Here is a 21431-nt window from a genome sequence, read left to right on the forward strand (position 1 = left end):
CAGCAATTACGATGGCAAGTTGTTTACATTGCGCGAAACAGTACGAAAATTTTACTATACGTGTAGCTCATCATTGCCAACGTTTCCGAAGCTTTACGAAACTACGGTTAAGTTTCCGACACTGGTAAAAAAAAAACGTTATCTCTTTAATAATTTGACACACAGTATATATATATATATATATATATATATATATATATATATATATATATATATATATATATACATATATATATATATATATATATATATATATATATATATATATATATATATATGATGAAAATAATGTAAATAGTATTCCGACAAAATAGAGAAATAAAAAGTAACAAACCGTATTATGTGTTCATCAACGTTTCCTCTTTATTTCGAGATTCATCCAGAGGAAGTCTGGAAATAAATACGAAACGTTGATGAACACATAATACGGTGTGTTCCTTTTTATTTCTCATATATATATATATATATATATATATATATATATATATATATATATATATATATCGATGCCTCCGTTCAATTTCAAGAGGCAATGGACACCCCTGTAAGAGTAGCCGCACGTTTAATCATGGGGCAAGGGTTTCGCAATCTTCAATCACACCTCTTCTTTATAGGCATAGCTTGGGTCCAGTGGCAATGAGACATAAGACTGACTGGAACCAACGCCCTGATTATTGGAGAGCTCATACAGAGCATAGAATTTCCAAATGGTCTCCAGGCTCAACGTTTGTTTCTTTTACTTCAGTTGAAGTTCTCAGAAATCAAGGGACCCACTACCTGTGGCTAACACGAACTCTATGTGAGATACATAGATATTCGAATGTTCCATTTAAGTTCTTTATCTCTCAAACACAGAGTTAATAAAGAAATTGAGAACATAATTTTCCTTTCCTCAATTAACCATTTTACTTCTTTTGTTTTAATTTTCTTATCACTTTGTTTTTTTTTCCTGGGGATGCTACATTCTACCGGATGCCAGACATTCTCCTATTAGTTTAATTACTCCAATCGAGAGATCTTTTTTAAGATTCTGACCGTTTCTTCAAGTGCTGTTGTTTGTATATATTTTGCACTTGGTTCACCGGGTATATTTGTCAGATAATTTTTGAAATTCTTTTTCATTATCCCCGTTGCCCCTATAATGACTGGAATGACTGATACCTTCTTAAGATTTTAGTTTACTTATGTGTGCGTGTGTGCTTATTTTAGTCCTGACTAGGCTACACGTTGCTTATATACATACATATACATGCATACATATAAATATATATATATATGTGTGTGTGTGTGATTGTGTGTGTGTGATTGTGTGTGTGTGTGTGTGTGTGTGTGTGTGTGTGTGTGTGTGTGTGTTTATTCTTACCGTAAAATTAATCAGACATACAAATTCACGTATTAATTTATTGATATGAATTCTTTCTGGAAACATAGAAAAGCCTCGACACATTTTTAAGAAGAGAGTGCCGAATATTTTTGTTTTATTATTTAAGTAGATTGAGTTCTTTGTACCGTTGTTATCATGAGATGAATTTGTTTAGCAAGCGAACGCCTTCTTTGGCTGTTTCCTTTGATGAAGAATGTCCTGTTCCATTGCCAATGAATAGTAAACTTGATTTGTGTTTGCTTAGCGTCGCCTTTCAAGCACCAGCCAAATCGTTTTAGGGCGATGAATGCTTTGAGGTCTGTGGTTACTTTAATTCCGAATACTTTATATTTATTTACGATTCGTTTCATGTTAATCTGGCACAGTGCATACGTGTTTTTTTCTCCAACATTTTGTGATTTTATCGATGTATTTTCCTGTGAATATTTAGAGGTGTGAAATTGTTTCTTTAATAGCTACAGATATACAGCAAGAAAAAGAAAAACAATTAAAACCCCCATAGAAGAACATAGAAAAATGCTAAGACAGGAGCATGAACACCATTTTTTTATTACTAAATAAAATATATAAAGATTAGGTAATTATGCAGAAAATTACCAGCTTCTTCGTGGATATTGCTTCGGCATAATCCGGCAGCTTACGTAAACTGGAATATGACAACCGCTGATCAAAATTTAAAACGCTAGAAAAAAAAGAACGCGCCATGATTAAAAAAAAACAAAACATCATATTGCAATGGAAACTGGGAATACAATAAAAAAATAATTTATTTTTTTGTAACATAGTGTGTAGTAACAAATAAAAACATTTCTTTTTGTTTTCTTGTGTTTTTATTATTTTTTTGTAAAAATGTTTGGTGTATTATTATTATTTTTTTTTTTTTTGCTGGGGGCATTTTTCTTTATTTCTTGTAGTCAATGTTCTATATGTTTTTATAACTTTCGGGATATTATTTTTTCTGATATTTAAAAAAAAATCAACCTATTCTAGCACCCCCCCCATATATATATATATATATATATATATTTATATATATATATATATATATATATATATATAACTATTTCAATTATTCACATAAATTTACTATACGAAAGTATAGGTTTATGCGTAAACTTTAAGTATTTACTTCAAAAGTGCTCAATACGTAGGTAGAGCTAGTTATTATTGTGTGCACATAGGTATATTTATGTGTATATATAAAAAAAAGAAGGGGAACGGCCACCTCAAACCACTAACCTAGCTCTAAAACAGATCCTTTGTTTGATAAAATGCATGCCCATTGGCTGGTAGGAAGGGGCGCGGTGGATACTAGAAAGCTGATTGGCCAACTAGTAATCCTCAACATGTATAAAAAGAAGAAGCAACGACAGAATTCGCGCATAAGCCTGACGAATCCTATAGTTGGATGAAACGCAGAATATTCAGTGTAGCTTAATCGCCATATATATTTTATAAATTACTATATATATATATTTTTTTTTTTTAACGGAGCACAATTTAATACATGATAGATTAAAAAATAAAAGCTAAAGTGAACAGTTTTGAACCTCGCTCAACGTAGCTAAGGTCGGGGATAATTAACGATTAAGACAAATATAGGAAATAGAAATATGGCAGGATAAGTAGAAGAAAACAGGGAAAGAATCAAATAGAAACTACATTGTCCTAATACACACACACACACACACACACACACATATATATATATATATATATATATATATATATATATATATATATATATATATTGAGTAAAATGATTCATCATTTTGAATTAAAAATCGGTTTCAAAAGAAAAAAAACAAACAAAATCAATAGCTGGTACGATCGTTTTGGAAACGGTGTTTATATTGAAATAGACAATATGTCTTGAACAATAATTTGATAAAAACATTTTTTTACATTTACAGTGGGGGTTGTCAAGACACCAATATAAACTAGCATTTTCGTATTAAGGCAGATATTCCTGGAAGTATTTTTAAAAAATAATAAAGAAAAAAAGGTTACTAATTTTCATGTTCATAAATAAAATAAAAATAAAAAATAGGGTAGAAAAGTTATTTTCTATTAATATATATATATATATATATATATATATACCTTTTTCCGCCCGTTTTTAAAGTTTGTTATTTTATTTCAGTCCATCTACTTCTTGGCATGTTGTTAAAAGTTTTTTTTTTCTGAATGGTTGGAATAATTATTTCTATTACTTTAAATAAAAAGCTTATAAATTTATTATTGCTAGTTTATTATCGTTGGAACGTTATATTTGAATTTAAAATTATAATTAATTTAGAAAGGGAGGTAACTGCCTTTTTTTTAAATGACATTTAAATTTAAAAAAAACTTTATCGGTCAAAAGGGGATAACCACTAATTGATTATAAATTTGTACATATATATATATATATATATATATATATATATATATATATATATATATATATATATATTCCTTTAATCTTCTCTCCAAAAAAGGGGGGAAAAGGGGGACAGGAGAGGAAAGAAAGTTCAATAAAGATGTTTTCAGGAATAGGAGGAGGTGATACGCGGCTCCGATATAAAACATCTGCACGGATGTCTATAGTTTCAAAACAGGGGCACAAGTAAAAAGTTTGCTAATGCTATAAGAGCACATAAATCTATTAACAATCTTAGACTTTTTAATAAAATCAGCAAAATAAAATGAATCTTTAAGACAATATTTACTATAATGTTGTAAAACAGGTTGTAAAATGTCAAAGATCCAGTTTCTTTTGAAATTTGGTTTCGAAGGAGGCGATTGATTCATGAGTTGCGACAGGGCCCAATTTTTCAAATTTGTCTTTGTTATCTAGTATTACTGACATTTTTGTCAACGTACTCATGATGATTTAGTATAACCACCCCTGACCCTTTATCTGGCCTAGTAATGACTAATGATGGGTCTTGTCGTAGGGTTTTAATAACTGCAAAATGCTCCTTGCGCCATTTAAACTCAGAATGCGACACTGGTGTACTGGCGTAACTGTGAGCAAGATCATTCAATTTTGCCTTGAGATCCCTAGTTTTGGTTTCAAAGACTGGTGCAAGTCTCTCCGCATGGGCATTGAGGATTTCAAATTCCGAAAATACCTCTTCCCGTTTAACACCGGGCAAAGGAATACAAAAATCTAACCCATGATCAAGTACAATTAATTCTGAAGGTGACAAGTCATGGGAAGATAAATTAAGAACGGTACTTCCAATATTTGGGTTGGTAGTACACCCAAACCTTTTATATATTAAGTGCTGCAATTTGTTATTTGATTTAAAACTATTTTTTTATATCTTGTTCTTGCAACATATCGTGCAAAGCGAACCTTATCAAACCACGAGAGATTGCTAACTACGTCCCTCAATACTTGAACATTTTCACTCTTATATTTCTCTAAATTCAATGCTAGTTTATCCCAAAACTCATGGATAAACGCATTCTCGATTTTGTGTCCAGGTTGTAAATGCGCTTTTTTATTTTAAATAAAATAAACGAAGGACACACATTATTATTAACACAAGAATCTAAGAATATTATAATATCTTGCGTCGATCTAATTTTACTTCTAGTTTTTAGAATAGAGTTTAATTTCTTAATTACACTCGAATTGTACCTCATCTACAAATATTCCATAATGTTTTTAGGGACACAAAATTTAAATATTGCAATTAGGAAGGGACGACTTTTATGATTCATGATTAAAAGTAAATTTGTATATATATATATATATATATATATATATATATATATATATATATATATATATATATATATATTCCTTTAATCTTCTCTCCAAAAAAAGGGGGGGAAAGGAGAACAGGAGAGGAAAGAAAGAAAAATGGGGAGCCAGCTGACCTGTTTCGACCCTCGCTTCTCAAAGCTGCATCGAGGGAATTTGTAAAACAAAGAATGAAAAAGCGATTAAAATTGCGTTTTGTTCAATTTACGGGGAGAAAAAAAAGGTGGGAAAACGATTAAAATAAAACAGCGTTATAATCACATAATATATTTCTCCCATAACTTTTGTCGGTATTTGAGGAAATTACTTTACATTGGGAAATAATTTAGGACTTAGATAAGGGTTTTTCTAACTATGTAAACCGGTGAAATTGATTGCATTTAAGCAAATAAATTCAGTAAATGTATATAAGACTATATTTTTCTGAGGAATAATTATGACGTTCTTCAGTTAATCGAGTAGTAGTTAATTTAAATATGATATATTATAAAATATTTATTTTAAAATACAAATTTCAATCCGGTGATCCGTGAAACGTAATTATCTCCCTTTAATATTATTTATATCGTTTAATACTGAGAATTATAACGCGTTATTCAATAATGCAAAACAAGTAAAATATATTTCATTTTTAAATTGATGTAAATTTACTTTGATATACCTATTTTATATTAACTGGAAGTTGTTTTCAAATCAAAAGAAATATTCAGAGTTTATCTTCCGGTTTTCACTACATTAAAAACCGACTTTGCACCTGACTTTATCCACATGAAAAATTTAGATTACCTGGACATGAGTTAAACAGATATATATATATATATATATATATATATATATATATATATATATATATATATATATATATACATACATATATATATATATATATATATATATATATATATATATAGCTGCTGCTATGCTGGGTAGTGAATTAATATAAATATGACATTGTCCAAATGCCTAAGCTCTATTTGTTTACACAAAGAGCATCGCTTAATACGCTTATGCATGTTTGTATATCAATTCTCAGTTTGCTCAACCCTAGATAGAAAGCATTATAGTCATCCACATACAGTACTGTTTCGCTGGATCACAGCTCATGTATATATAGTAATTTATAAAATATATATATGGCGACTAAGCTACACTGAATGTTCTGCGTTTCATCCACTGTAGGATTCGTCAGGCTTATGCGCGAATTTTGTGGTTGCTTCTTGTTTTTATATATGTTGAGGATTTCTAGTTAGCCAATCAGCTTTCTAGTATCCACCGCGCCCCCTCCTATCAGCCAATGGGCATGCATTTTATCGAACAAAGGATCTGTTTTAGAACTAGGTTAGTGGTTTAAGGTAGATCTTTTCCCTCCTTTTTTATATATATGAATATACCTATGTGTACACACACACACATGCACACACACAAACACACACACACACACATATATATATATATATATATATATATATATATATATATATATATATATATATATACATACATATATGTGTGATCGTTTATGTATATTCATATTTATTTAATTTATTTATTTGTTTGTTTTTTATTGTTATTGTTAGTTTTAAAGCTATTTTATATCACTATCCTAGAGTGAGTTTTATTTTGTGAACACAGTTGTTTGCTATTTCTCGTCTAATGTTTAATAGATTTTGAGGTTATTTAAAGTACAGGATAGAAAATTTTTCATGGAGGCATAATTTACATGGGTCGTCTAAGTATCTGCATGTGGTAGCTTGTCTCATTATTTTCCATTCGACTACCGGCGAATATCCGCTTTCTTTGAGTTCCCTGTATTTATTCGCTAGTGTTGTTTTTATACGGTGTTTTTTTTTATTTTTGAACGTACTTCTGTGGTCATATTATCGGGTTTTAAAATCTAAGGAAGTCATGCCTATGTAATATTTCTTGTTATTCGGGTTTTCTTTCGCAAATATTGCTGCTTGACAAACTACACTTTTTGTTAGGCATTTATTTTGGACTGAGCAAATTGTGCGGTGTCTACAATTGCATTTATCTTGTTCTTTATTATTATTATTATTATTATTATTATTATTATTATTATTATTATTATTATTATTATTATTATTTATGGTATGGTTGTTCTTGTCCGAGGTTGGTTTGTTATTATTATTATTATTATTATTATTATTATTATTATTATTTCTGCTAGTGTTGGTTTTATTTCTGTCATGGTGTCTATTGTTTATTGTTTATTTTGTTGTTGTTTACCTTGTTTTCATTTAGTATTTTGTTATTATGTGCTTTAATTATCATCTCTAAATTTTCGCAACAACTGTAAGGTAACTTCAGGGTATTTTTATTGAAGATTTTGTGTAAGGGGTTGGTTGCGGGAAAGTGTTTTTGAATAAGATCTAAAAATTTCTTGCCAAGTTTTGTTTTTAACATTTGATTGTATGGGGCCGTATACCAAATTATAGTTCTTTTTCTTCTATTTTTACTTTTATTATAGTTGTTGGTGTTTTGTTGCATATATTTGATATCGATATTTTTGTATCCACTATTTTTTAGGGCTGTTTCGTAGATATTGGTTGACCTGTTAAATGCATTTTCATCGCTTGAGTTATTACTGAGTCTACTTACGATCGAGTTAGGAATGTGTTTATAATTGATGGTGGGTGGTTGGACTTAGGGTTTACGTAAATTGGAGTAGCGTTATCTTTTAAGTATGGTTCATATGTGTTTTTATCTAAGTTTAACGTGACGTCCAGGAAGTTTGTTATTTTTATGTTAGCTGATACGTCCGCTTTTAGGCCTAATTTTTTCATTTCTTTGTATATGATTTCCTTAAAGTTTTCTCCCTTGACTTTGTTGGAGTTTTTTTTATTATAGCTAGTCCGTCATCTCTATATAGGCCGATATCCGTAGTATCGAATATGTTTGTGAGGGTATATAGAATGAATAATCCCACAAGATCTGATGCTTCTGCAGAGCCTCTGGCACCCATCGCCAAATCGAACGAATTTTTCATTTTAGTTTTTATCCATTGGTTATTGTTATTTATTAGAACTGAAATTTCTAGATCTTATTCAAAAACACTTTCTCGCAACCAACCCCTTACACAAAATCTTCAATGGTTATCTTACAGTTGTTGCGAAAATTTAGAGATGATAATTAAAGCACATAATAACAAAATACTAAATGAAAACAATGTAAACAACAAAAAAAACAATAAAAAAGTAGACACCATGACAGAAATAAAACCAACACTAGCAGAAATAATAATAATAATAATAATAATAATAATAATAATAATAATAGTAATAATAATAATAATAATAATAATAATAATAATAATAATAATAACAAACCAACCTCGGACAAGAACAACCATACCATAAATAATAATAATAATAATAATAATAATAATAATAATAATAATAATAATAATAATAATAATAATAATAATAATAAAGAACAAGATAAATGCAATTGTAGACGCCGCACAATTTGCCCAGTCCAGAATAAATGCCTAACAAAAAGTGTAGTTTATCAAGCAACAATATTTGCGAAAGAAAACCCGAATAACAAGAAATATTACATAGGCATGACTTCCTTAGATTTTAAAACCCGATACTATGACTACAAAAGTACGTTCAAAAATAAAAAAACACCGTATAAAAACAACACTAGCGAATAAATACTGGGAACTCAAAGAAAGCGGATATTCGCCGGTAGTCGAATGGAAAATAATGAGACAAGCTACCACATGCAGACACTTAGACGACCCATGTAAATTATGCCTCCATGAAAAATTTTCTATCCTGTACTTTAAAGAACCTCAAAATCTATTAAACTGTAGACGAGAAATAGCCAACAACTGTGTTCACAAAATAAAACTCACTCTAGGATAGCGATACAAAATAGCTTTAAAACTAACAATAACAATAGAAAACAAACAAATAAATAAATTAAATAAACATGAATATACATAAACGATCACGTATATATATATATATATATATATATATATATATATATATATATATATATGTGTATATGTGCGTGCATGTGTGTGTGTGTACACATAGGTATATTCATATATAATAAAAAAGGAGGGAAAAGATCTACCTTAAACCACTAACCTAGTTCTAAAACAGATCCTTTGTTCGATAAAATGCATGGCCATTGGCTGATAGGAGGGGGCGCGGTGGATACTAGAAAGCTGATTGGCTAACTAGAAATCCTCAACATATATAAAAACAAGAAGCAACCACAAAATTCGCGCATAAGCCTGACGAATTCTACAGTGGATGAAACGCAGAATATTCAGAGTAGCTTAATCGCCATATATATTTTATAAATTACTAACTAGCTCTACCTACGTATTGAGCACTTTTGAAGTAAATACTTAAAGTTTACGCATAAATCTATACTTTCGTATATTAAATTTATGTGAGTAAATGAAGTAGTTATATATATATATATATATATATATATATATATATATATATATATATATATATATATACTAGCAGATGTACCCGTCGTTGACTGGGTTCAAAAACAGCCTACAGAAAATGGACTGTGATTGATGAAAGTATGATAGGTTATGAAAAGGAGGGGATTGTAAAGAGATAGGTTTGATACTCAACAATTTTACCCTCAGCAAAATATGATGAAAGTAAAGATAATTTTCGCGAACATATATTTTTTTATATCAACTTTGTTTCCATCCGTAGCCAAGAGTGACCAACAAAATGATGTTTCCTTACAAAGAGAATATATATATATATATATATATATAATATAAATATACAAGAAATAAATTTTACCATAGTCAATAAAAGTTACTTTTATAGTAGAAAAGTTCATTGGTTTGTATTTTTAAGTAGTTTGTATTTTTTTTTAAATCACGAACCGGTTTTTTAAAAAAAAATCAAAATGGCAGCGACTTTGAAATGGGGAGCCCCGTTTTCAATTTGAAGGAGAGCACCTGAGCATTCTGTGTTAACAATTTAAGAGAGTTCCGTCAACGTAAGGAATATTTATAAACATATTTTAATGTTTTCCGTTATTTTGTGCTTGTGTAATATTCGATTATGGCATGTGTAGTTTATATAAAAATTAATTTAAGTAGTTATCGCCTCAAATGTCGTTTTAATTTCGGTTCTCTGTAATTATTTCAAGTAAAGAGCATTATAAACTATCGCCTCAAATTTGGTTTTAATTTCGGTTCGCTGAAATTATTTAAAGTAAAGAGCATTAAAAACTATTTCAAAACAAAAAAAAACATGAAGTGAACTTTTATTGACTATGGTAAAGTTTATTTCTTGTATATTTATATTTTCGGGTAGTCGTTTGCTGGCTTTTCTGCTAAACACTCTTATTAAATAATATAGACGAAATATCGAAAAATAAAGAAACAAAAACAGTTTTGAAAAATAATAAAGCTTTACTGGCTTTAGTAAAATAATCCGAAAAATGAAAATGGAATATTAAAAAAGTAAACAGGTAATTATTTAGTTTTTTTTAAGCAAAGAATCGATATAAATATGCATAAGAAGAAAATGGCGCCCTTTTCAAGCAAAACATCTTCGTTTCAGTTTTACAGTATTGAACGGTGTAGTATTGCGCCGTCAGATTCAGGGTTGTAGTATTGTAAGGTAAAGAACACGCAGAAAGGGTTGTAATTCACTGAATTCCTTCTAGTACACTGACAAAAAAAGCTTAAACATATATATATATATATATATATAAAGTTTATGATAATGTTTTTAAAAGATACGTAATCACGTGAGCAGGATTTTTTCCTTCTTTTACACGATAACAAGTAACGTTCTTATTTTTCTTATTTATCTATTTTTGAAAGAGTGCCACGTGCAAGTGGAGAAGGAAAAAAACAGAGTTATGCAAAATTTGTGTCGAGAATTGTTTAAAGTTCCGACTTTTTTTTTACTTTCACTTTAATAAGAACGTGAATTTATGAGGTGAATTTATTCGACACAATATGATTCAGCTAAAAAAAAAATAAACGCTAACGTGAATTAAGATCAAAGTTAATGTATTATTATAGAGCCTCGCACTTTTTAAAAAACCTTGTTAAACTTTGTGACATATTTACATTCTATGTAGGTCAGGCGCGAACGAACACCCAATAATTTTATTATACCATATTTCTTTAAACTGAAACATAATTATCAAAGTATACTTACGCAAATAGATATGAAAAGTCTTTGTTAAAGTTTGTGCCATATTTTCATGGAGTACAGGCACGAACACAGACCCCATAATTCTATTGTACCATCCCTATTTAAGTTGAAACATACTTATCAAAGTATTCCTACGTACATCTATATCAAAAACCCTTGTAAATGTTTTTTTTTTAAATTTTTTATTTCTATACTTTGGGGGCTAGGCGCGAACGCAGACCCCATAATTTTTATGAACCACCGTTCTGCCAGATCAAACATACCCATTCCTGATCCTCGATACATATTGTATCATTATATGCAATCAGTTTTTTTAAAATAGTCAAACATATAGGAGGCTCTTCGTGACCACACACACACACAGACACACACACGTTCAGCTTTATATCATAATATATATATATATATATGTTTGCCCCATTTTTTTGTTCACGAGTATATATATATATATATATATATATATATATATATATATATACTCGTGAGCCAAAAAGATGGGACAAACACATTTTGCACATTTTATTGCACTAAAAGCTATATTGAACAAAAATAATAAAACAAGGAAACTTAAATGAGACTAATAACACAGAACAAAACATTTACTTTAATAAATGCTTAGGATGGAATCGCATTCCCGTTTGATTTTTTCATAAGGTAAATCCTTTTAAACATGTTCTCAACCAAAGTGGAACACTGTGAAGCGGAGATGCTATTCCACTCGCTTTGCACAGTTTCCCACAGTTTGTCATTGTTCTCAAAAGTTCTCCCGACCAATGCATGAGATATTATGGAGCAAATATTATCTATTGGGTTTAAATCGGGGCTTAAACCTGATCAAAATATCACATCAATTGAATGATCAGAAAAACAGTTTTTTGTGACTTTAGCAGTGTGTGCAGAGGCATTATCATTCTGAAAAATGATGTTCTGTGACACTCCCAGCTTCTGGATACTAAGTAACAGTCCTGTTTCTAACATTCGAATGTATTCCTTGACATTGATTGACTTTCCACGAGTAATAAGTTTCCCAACTCCTGCTGCAGTAAATGTTCCTCATATCATTATCCCTCCATCCCCGTGTTTAACTGCCGTTGTTTATACATCTTGGCGAAAATTGTGCTCCAGTTCTTCGAGTGCACCGTTCAGGAGTATTGGGAGCATCACTAACAAGACAAAATCTTGATTCTATCTAACCGGAAAACATTCCTGAACCAGTCTGTATCTTTCTTGCCATAAACCGAGAAACATCTCTTTCTATCATTGATGTTCTTCTTAGATAAAAATGGCTTCTTTGCACGCCTTTTAGGGGAAAATACTATTTCTCTTATTCATCTAGATATTGTATATCAAGAAAGAGATTTTCGAGCCCCTGCTTAAATTCTTTGCAATGGTCAACATATGTTTTCTTTCGATCCTTCAAAACAGTTAATTTAAGACTGTGGTCGTCCTTCAAAGTGGATGCTCTAGGGCGACCAGATCCAAATTTCCCTTTTACCAAGCGTTCGACTTCGAACAGTTGACCAATTCGCTTCACTACAGAAAGAGATGTTTTCACCTTTTCTTTGCTTAAAATATCAAAAATCTGCTTGTAAGTCATTTCAGACCGCCTTAATCCTGCAATTCGGTTGTTTATATCCTCGCCAAGATGCGGTATTACCATTGTTAGGATTATTTTTTCACTTATTATTATATGCTATAATAATAATGATCTACAAAATAGAAATTTTCAGTTAAAATTTAAAAAAAAATCATGGAAAAATATTGAACAATCGATTTCTTTCTTTTTTCACTCTTGGCACATTTTTTTTTTTTTTGCTCATGCGTGTATATATATATATATATATATATATATATATATATATATATATATATATATATATATATATATATATATTTCTGCGGAAATATATTTTCTTATAATATATGCCAATCTTTATTTAAGAAGCTCAATATAATTCCAGAGCAATATGGTGGATAAATGACAAACCACTACATTCCAAAGTTCATGATGTTAACTATCTTATAATTTATTCCTTTAATTCAGTTGACATTAACAATTCTTGACAGAATCTGTTTTGCAGCGTAAAATCAACCACTTAATTATTATATCAAACAATAATTGTTATATCAATCACTGATTGATATAATGATTATATTATTAATTTTGCGCTACGAAACAGATACTGTCAAGAATAGTTAATGTCAACTGAAATAAATGGATGAATTATAACATAGGCAACATCATGAACTTTGGAATATAGTATTTTGTCATTTATCCACTACACACACACACACACACGCACACACACACACACACACACATATTTTTTAATACACACACACACACACACACACACACACACATATATATATATATATATATATATATATATATATATATATATATATATATAACGTCAAACACTAAATTCTTCATTCGAAGATATGTGTCTATATGTTGCTTTTTCAGAATTTAAATACAACCACTTAACTTATATATTGCTCTATGCTTAAATATTGAGCTTCTCCTTTTTGGCTTAGGATCGCCGTGAAAGTATTACTTCAAGTAATATCTATCAGGAACTTTAATCTGATTTCTAATTAGTGTCTTATCTTGATTATATATATATATATATATATATATATATATATATATATATATATATATATACCCGTTCACATACACCTTTCACGATAAAGATAGAACCAAGAATTAGATAGAATCGAGCAATTGCCTCGAAAACAGACAACGCCAGACCCAAAGTGGGTTTCGATGTACTGCATCTTATATATATATATATATATATATATATATATATATACACTTGTGCCCGATATTATTCATACCCCCCCCCTTGAAAATTGATTTTATTAGGTGTAACTTTGTAAGAATTTATTGTTTACGTCCATATTGATACATATTCTTAATAAACCTCTTCTGATCATTTTCGTCATTTTAAAATCTCGGGATACTTGTAATAAAAGAAATATACAGCTATTTATAAAATCTGCAATGTTCAAAAATAATCATACCCCCTTATTTTTTCAGTATTAATCGAGTTTCTGACTGTTCGTTTCCTGTTTGATTCTTATTTTGAATGCTTTTATACAACCTTTGATTAATTTCATTTCGTTTTTTGCATTTTTCAGAAATTAAAATGATATCAACTGAAAACCAATAAAAGAATAAAAATTATTAGAATGGGGAAGAAAAAAGAGCTTAGTAATGATCTTAGGAATAAAATTGTGAATTCACATAAGGATGGTTTAGGTTACAAGTCAATTTCCAAGAAATTTTAGGTCCCTAAAGCAACAGTACAGAGCATCATCAAAAAATTCCAGAGCCACCACACAACAAACAACTTGATTGGTAGAGGAAGGAAAAGGAAACTGTCTGCTAGAGCCACCAGGAATATTGTAAGAAGTGTTAATGCAAATCCAACCACCACTACTAAGGACATTTCAGAAAATCTGGAGTCTTCTGGCATAAAAATATCAAGGCAAACATTGCAAAGGACTCTGCATGAAAATGGTCTGAAAGGAAGAAGACCAAGAAGGACCCCATTGCACACCGGAAAACACCTTGCAGCACGTCTAAAGTTTGCTAGGACCCATGCGAATCCTCCAGAGTCCGTTTTCTCAAGTATTTTGTGGACTGACGAAACAAAAATTGAATTGTTTGGCCATATGGATGCTTCTTACGTTTGGAGGAAGAAAGGAGAAGCTTACAACCCAAAGAACACCATACCCACGTAAACATGGTGGTGGTAGCCTAATGTTTTGGGGCTCCTTTTCGGCTAGTGGTCCAGGTAGTTTGGTCAAGATAGATGGAACCATGAAGAAGGAGCAATATTTGGAGATACTCCAGAAAAACATTAGACAGGATGCGGAGAAGCTCCATTTATGACCAAACTGGGCCCTTCAACAGGATAATGATCCAAAACCTACTGCAAAAATAGTCAAGAAATGGTTTGAGGATAATCAAATTAATGTTTTGGAATGGCCTAGCCAGAGTCCCGACCTGAACCCTATCGAAAATTTCTGGCATATATTGAAAACTGAAGTTAAAAAGCGGAAACCTAGAAATTTGAGGGATTTGGAGAAATACTGCATTGAAGAATGGTCAAAAATCAGTGTTGATGCTTGTAAAAACCTTGTTGATAAATATCCAAAACGGTTACAGGCAGTTATTAAGAATAAAGGGCATGCTATGTAAGAGAGGTATGAATAATTTTGAACTAGTGCCATTATTGTTTTTCTTTGTATAATGTTTCAAACTTGCATAATTTATTTATTTGTTGAGTTTAAATTAAATGCTTATGCTTGATTTATTGTTTGAAATCCCTTTAATATTGTCTACCTTCTGGTTTGAGCAATATTCTTATAGAAATCTCAAAGATCCGAGGGGTATGAATAATATCGGGCACAAGTGTGTGTGTGTATATATATATATATATATATATATATATATATATATATATATATATATATATATATATATATATATATATATATATATATTCAAAAATGTTTTCAAGCTTAAAATTGAATAATAAACTTAAAGCCTGTATAAATATTGATGTTAATATTAATATTTATATGCCAATCCTAACCAGATTCTAAGCCGAATGTTCAAGATAGAGTATAAATATAATACCATTTGTCTGCATGTGCAAAGTGTCGTCATTACCAGAGTTTCCAACGAACTGACTTCCCCATGCAGTCCTTGTGAACATTTTCATTTAGAAACAGCTAAAACAACATCATAAAATGTATTTTCATCCCACGGCAAGATCGGAAATTTTTACATAATAATGCACCGCCCTTGAGGCATGCAAAAATGCCTCACTGGCCCCATCGGCATTTTCCGTTAGGTTGTTAGAAATATACTCATACCTTCTCCAAAGGTAGAACACAAAGTCTATATGGGTGGATCTCTTAGAACAGTACAGGTTCATAGTTCAGCTAACAGAAAAAAAATATTTTTTACATGTATCATTAAAATTATTAAACCAAATTGTTCTAAAATTGAAAATAATTTGTTTAAAGTAATGTTGTTTAAATTGCAGCCATCTTAAGCCAGTAAAATAACAATTATTATTATTATTAGTAGTAGTAGTAGTAGTAGTAGTAGTAGTAGTAGTAGTAGTTGTTGTTGTTGTTGTTGTTGTTGTTGTTGTTGTTGTTATTGTTGTTGTTGTTGTTGTTGGTGGTGGTGGTGGTGTTGTGTCGTATGCTTTTTGAACGATGCAAAATGTATGAAACTACTCCAAATTTCAAAATAATTATTATTCAAGGGAGCAAACTCTTAATTGAATTGTCTCCCTTAGATTTAGAAAAATTAATATATCATGTATCTTCTAATACACGGCTTTTCTTTCGCACCTTTATTAAAATGAAAATAGACAATTAATAGCTGTCACTACATATGTTTACAATAATAAGACGCGAAGGAAGCTGAGGTTGATAGCGAAATAAATTCTGAGGAGGTTAAATTTGGGGAAAAAAATTATGTCTAGGTACGTGCAAAATTAATAACCTCCCTTACTTTAAAATTAAAAAAAAAAAATATATCAAAATAATAAGCAATTTTAATGAAACTTATTTATCAAATAGTGATCACGGAATATATTGCACTCATTATTTTCATTTAAATCTTAGTGGAAATCGATTATTATTTTGTTTAAACAAAAACAAACAAAAATCACCTTTACTAAAGTAAGTTTTCAGTAGTAAAAAAAAAAAAAATACATTTATTTTTGCTGTTTTATGAAAATAAAACATCGTAAATTGTAACAGTATATTTTTACAATTTCTTTTTCAGTAAAATTACGAAAAAGCCCCTAAAGTTCGTATTAACGAAATCCATATAACTTGAAGAAAATTAATGTCACGAATTAAAGATATTATCATTGAATTAAGCGTAGTTTGTTTAATATTTTCACGCAAAAATTATAATTCCAAAACATATTTCCTCATTTATTTAAATTATATTTAGCATAATATTTTTGTAAGATTCTGATATTTTCCTTGCATGAATTAATGTGTTATTTTCAGCATAACATAATTTTTATATAATCTTGAAAAATAAAAATAAATAAAACAATTAAAATTATGAAAGGAGGAATACACAAAATAATTAAATTAAAAAATAGTAAAAATTATACAAACGTTCTCTAGGCACTGCCAAATGGATATGAAAAAAAAAGGAACGCATGATTCCGTGACGTCCGACTTGTGTTAACAATACGAACTATGAAAAAGCAGGAGCGAATTAATGATTTTTTTAAAATCTTTGTTTATCTTCTTCAAATTGCAATTAATAATTAATCTTTGTTATAATTTTGTTAGGTTTAAAGATTTATAGTTTAATGAGTAATAATATTATAAACGTTTGTATATTAAATATGAAATACGGTTTTACTAAATATGTACGAGTGTTCATTTGGTTAACTACCGGCGTCCATACTTTTGTTCCGTAAAAAGAGACAAACAAATATAAGAGTCGTCTGTAAAATGTCTAATACTTGTGCAATCATATTTTTAAATAGGTTTCATTTGGGCGGTAAAATAGCTAGCAAGAATTATGTTTATATTAACACTTAATATTTAAAAAAAAAAAAAATAAACACAATTAATTAAAAATCTATGTTTGTAACGGAACATGTTGAAATAATGGAATTGTAATCGTTTTAATCTTTTAAAAATTAATTAATTTTTTAGGATTTTTTTTTCTTGCCAATTCACCTGATTATAGAATATATTTGTTAGAAAAATACTATTTAAAAAACATAATAACATTAAATTTATATCATTATTTTAATTGCTACTTCAAGGTAAGTTTTTGTTTAATAGGAGTATTTACATTTTTAAAAGATAAATAGTTATTTACTTATTGTACTCCTCCGTTTCATAATAAATAGAAATTACGATAGATTTAAATATTTTGTGTTCAAATTTCGAAACAATAAATGGGGGGGGGGGCATGCATTAAAATATATTTTCCCTTGTATATATTACGAAGACTGCATTTTATATGTAACTTGCGGAGGGTACCCGGCGTGGCCCGGATGTTTGTAGGTGTGTTTGCTGGGGAGGTGATCAAAAGAACCCCGTTTAAAAAAAAAAAAAAAAAAAAAAAACGTTGGCTAGCTGTTTGGAGGTGTAAAAGAAAAAAAAAAGTTTTAGTAGGAAAGTATACTTGAACTCCGAACATTTGGCGTGGAGATGGAAACGAAATGGAAAAATAACCTGGCACCCAGCCATCTCGGCCACGAGAGAAAATGAATGAAAAACCTCTTAATTCAACGTTTATAAAATGAAATTAACGGTTGCGAGAACCTTAGGTGGCGTGACGTTTGACCTTGAAACATGACGCGGCTGCAAGCCAGTTTTCGCTTGTTTATACTGAAAAGCGAAAGATACACGGGACGCTCTAAAAATCTGGGAAAAAATAACGCGTGAAAGTCGGGCAAATTAAATAGACAGGCGACCCTTGTTCGTTACTCATATATATTATCATTTAGACGTGATATAAAAAGTTTTAAGAAGGAAAAGGCCAGCGAAAAAAGCCTTTTACAGACATACACAAAAAGCGAACATACATACATACATACATACACACATTTACGCTTTTATATATATAGATTTCATTTTAAAATGGATAAGTATAGAAAATTTCACGAAAATCCGACAATTATTTGATTTTTACTAGATTTATTAAACATAGGTATCTTTTCACGTTCGAAATGCCTATTACACGGGAACGTTATTTTAAAGCGCTAATTATTTAAACACGATTTTCGTCACGTAGTTTAATTATTTTCTACGAGGAAAAAAAATTAAAACATTATTACTCATTTATTTTCCCTTTCTTTTAAATAATACAAAAGTTATATTGATAATATTTTTGTAAATATATTTTTTTTTAAATCTTGCTCGCGAACATTCGACCATGTCTGCTATTTGACGTGTTTACAAACAACCAACGTCAATGTCAAGGTCGAACAACCGGTGTCACTTGAAATGTTCAACAATCTTCGTCTTTTGTTACGGGGTATCTAATCTTTGCTTGATACAACTTTTCGTTTGTTTTCATTGTGCGACGCCAGAATCTCTCGCTTTTGTTAGCTAATTATTCTTATTTTTATTTTTTGTAAAAACAATTGCTTTTTTTTTATTTAATTCAATCTTAGGACTTTACTAATTATCTTTGTAATAATCTCAGAAAACTAACGTTAATCTCTCAAGGGAGTTTTAAAATGAATTCATTTAACTTTAAAATTTAGGTGAACTAGTAAGTTTTTGAAATGTCTATTAAAAAGTAAATAATTAATTTACTCACCAAAGTTTTATATATCACAAATTGAAGATAAAAAGATTTATAAATAATATATTCTAATTAAAAAAAGAAGTGTTTTTTTTTTCATTTACGTGTAAAGTCCGAAGTTTAAAACCTTCTTTTTTTTTTTTTTGTTAAAAGCACGTTTTTTGTTTTTTTGTTGTTTGTTGTCTTTAAATGAAACCTTGGTCCTTTCTCCTTTTATTGAAACAAATTACATTTTTCGAGTAGTTATAAGCTTGGAAAGACGGGGGTGGAATTATTCAATATATTTCACGCATTCGTAAGGTCAGTTTCTGAGACACCTAGCGATACACATGAAATTATCTTGAACACCCAGATAATTGGTACAAGCACACACCAGCAATAGTACTTGAAAATGAAAGTCACAAAATCCCAAGAGACATGCATATACAAGTAGATAAACTAATCCAAGCAAGAAGACTGGATGTCATAATAGTAAAGAAGAAGGAAAAGTTCTGTCATATTTTTGATGTTGCTGTTCCAGCAGATGACAGAATGAGGATGAAGGACACAGAGAAGCAGAGAAAATACACTGAACTAGCCAAAGCGCTCAAGGTATATTGGAGATGAAGAGAGTTAAGAAAACAAATAGGAACACTATGAACAGAGCCGAAACCTTCGAAAAAAGAATGAGAGATTGGAATCAGAGAACTGCCTGAGAAGATACGATGGATTAAAATAATGAAATCAGATAAAATACTAAGGAAAAACATTGAATACGGAAACTTATACACATGATGTAGCCGGACATCTAAAAACTGCTATAGAGGTAAAACACAAAACAACACAACATGGAATCATAAAAACAGAAATTGTAGAATTGTAAATTAAGGCACACCCGCTATTTTGTCATTTTTAGTATCACCATAAACATGTTTCACACTAAATAAATGAGGAAGTTTAAGGAGTATGAAAAGACCGAGGACAGAAAGCACTAACCAGACCTCCACTGGACAAATAAGACTGGGGCCTTAACGGGTGTATTGCCACCCAAATATCAATGAAGACCAATGTCGCTACCAACCAAAAAGCAATGGTAAACGGCTATTGTGGTATCGCAAATTAATTTGCAAAGTTATTGAAAAGGGTGCTTAGTTCTGGAAAGATATGTCAGATTTATACATTTTCAAATTAAATCAAAGTAGAATAAATTGTGACAACAATTCTTACCCACGGGGTCACGTGAATGTCAAGTATATATATATATATATATATATATATATATATATATATATATATATATATATATATATATATATATATATGTATGCATGTATGTATATATATATATGTCTGTGTGTGTGCATATATATATGCATATATATATATATATACATTTACGTACACACACACATATTCATCTATATATATAAACATATGCACACACATATCTACACATACGTATATCTACACACATACATAAGCATATGTAGGTGAAAGAAAGTAAAAGTGAGAAAGAGCAGATGTACGGTAGAGAAAATACATACACGCACATGCATATATATATATATATTATATATAATATGTATATATATTTATATATATATATGTATATATATATGCATGTATATAATATATATATATGTGTGTGTGTGTGTGTGTGTGTGTGTGTGTGTGTGTGTGTGTGTGTATACAGAGAGGGAGAGAGAGAGAAGAAGAAGATTGTTTATTTATATCAAGAAGAACAATTTGTTAATATTTACAATGAAAATATAATTTTATTGAAAGCAATATAAT

The sequence above is a fragment of the Euprymna scolopes genome, chromosome 5 (assembly GCF_053919585.1).
Source record: "Euprymna scolopes isolate OS-2025 chromosome 5, ASM5391958v1, whole genome shotgun sequence".
In the NCBI taxonomy this organism is placed as follows: domain Eukaryota; kingdom Metazoa; phylum Mollusca; class Cephalopoda; order Sepiida; family Sepiolidae; genus Euprymna; species Euprymna scolopes.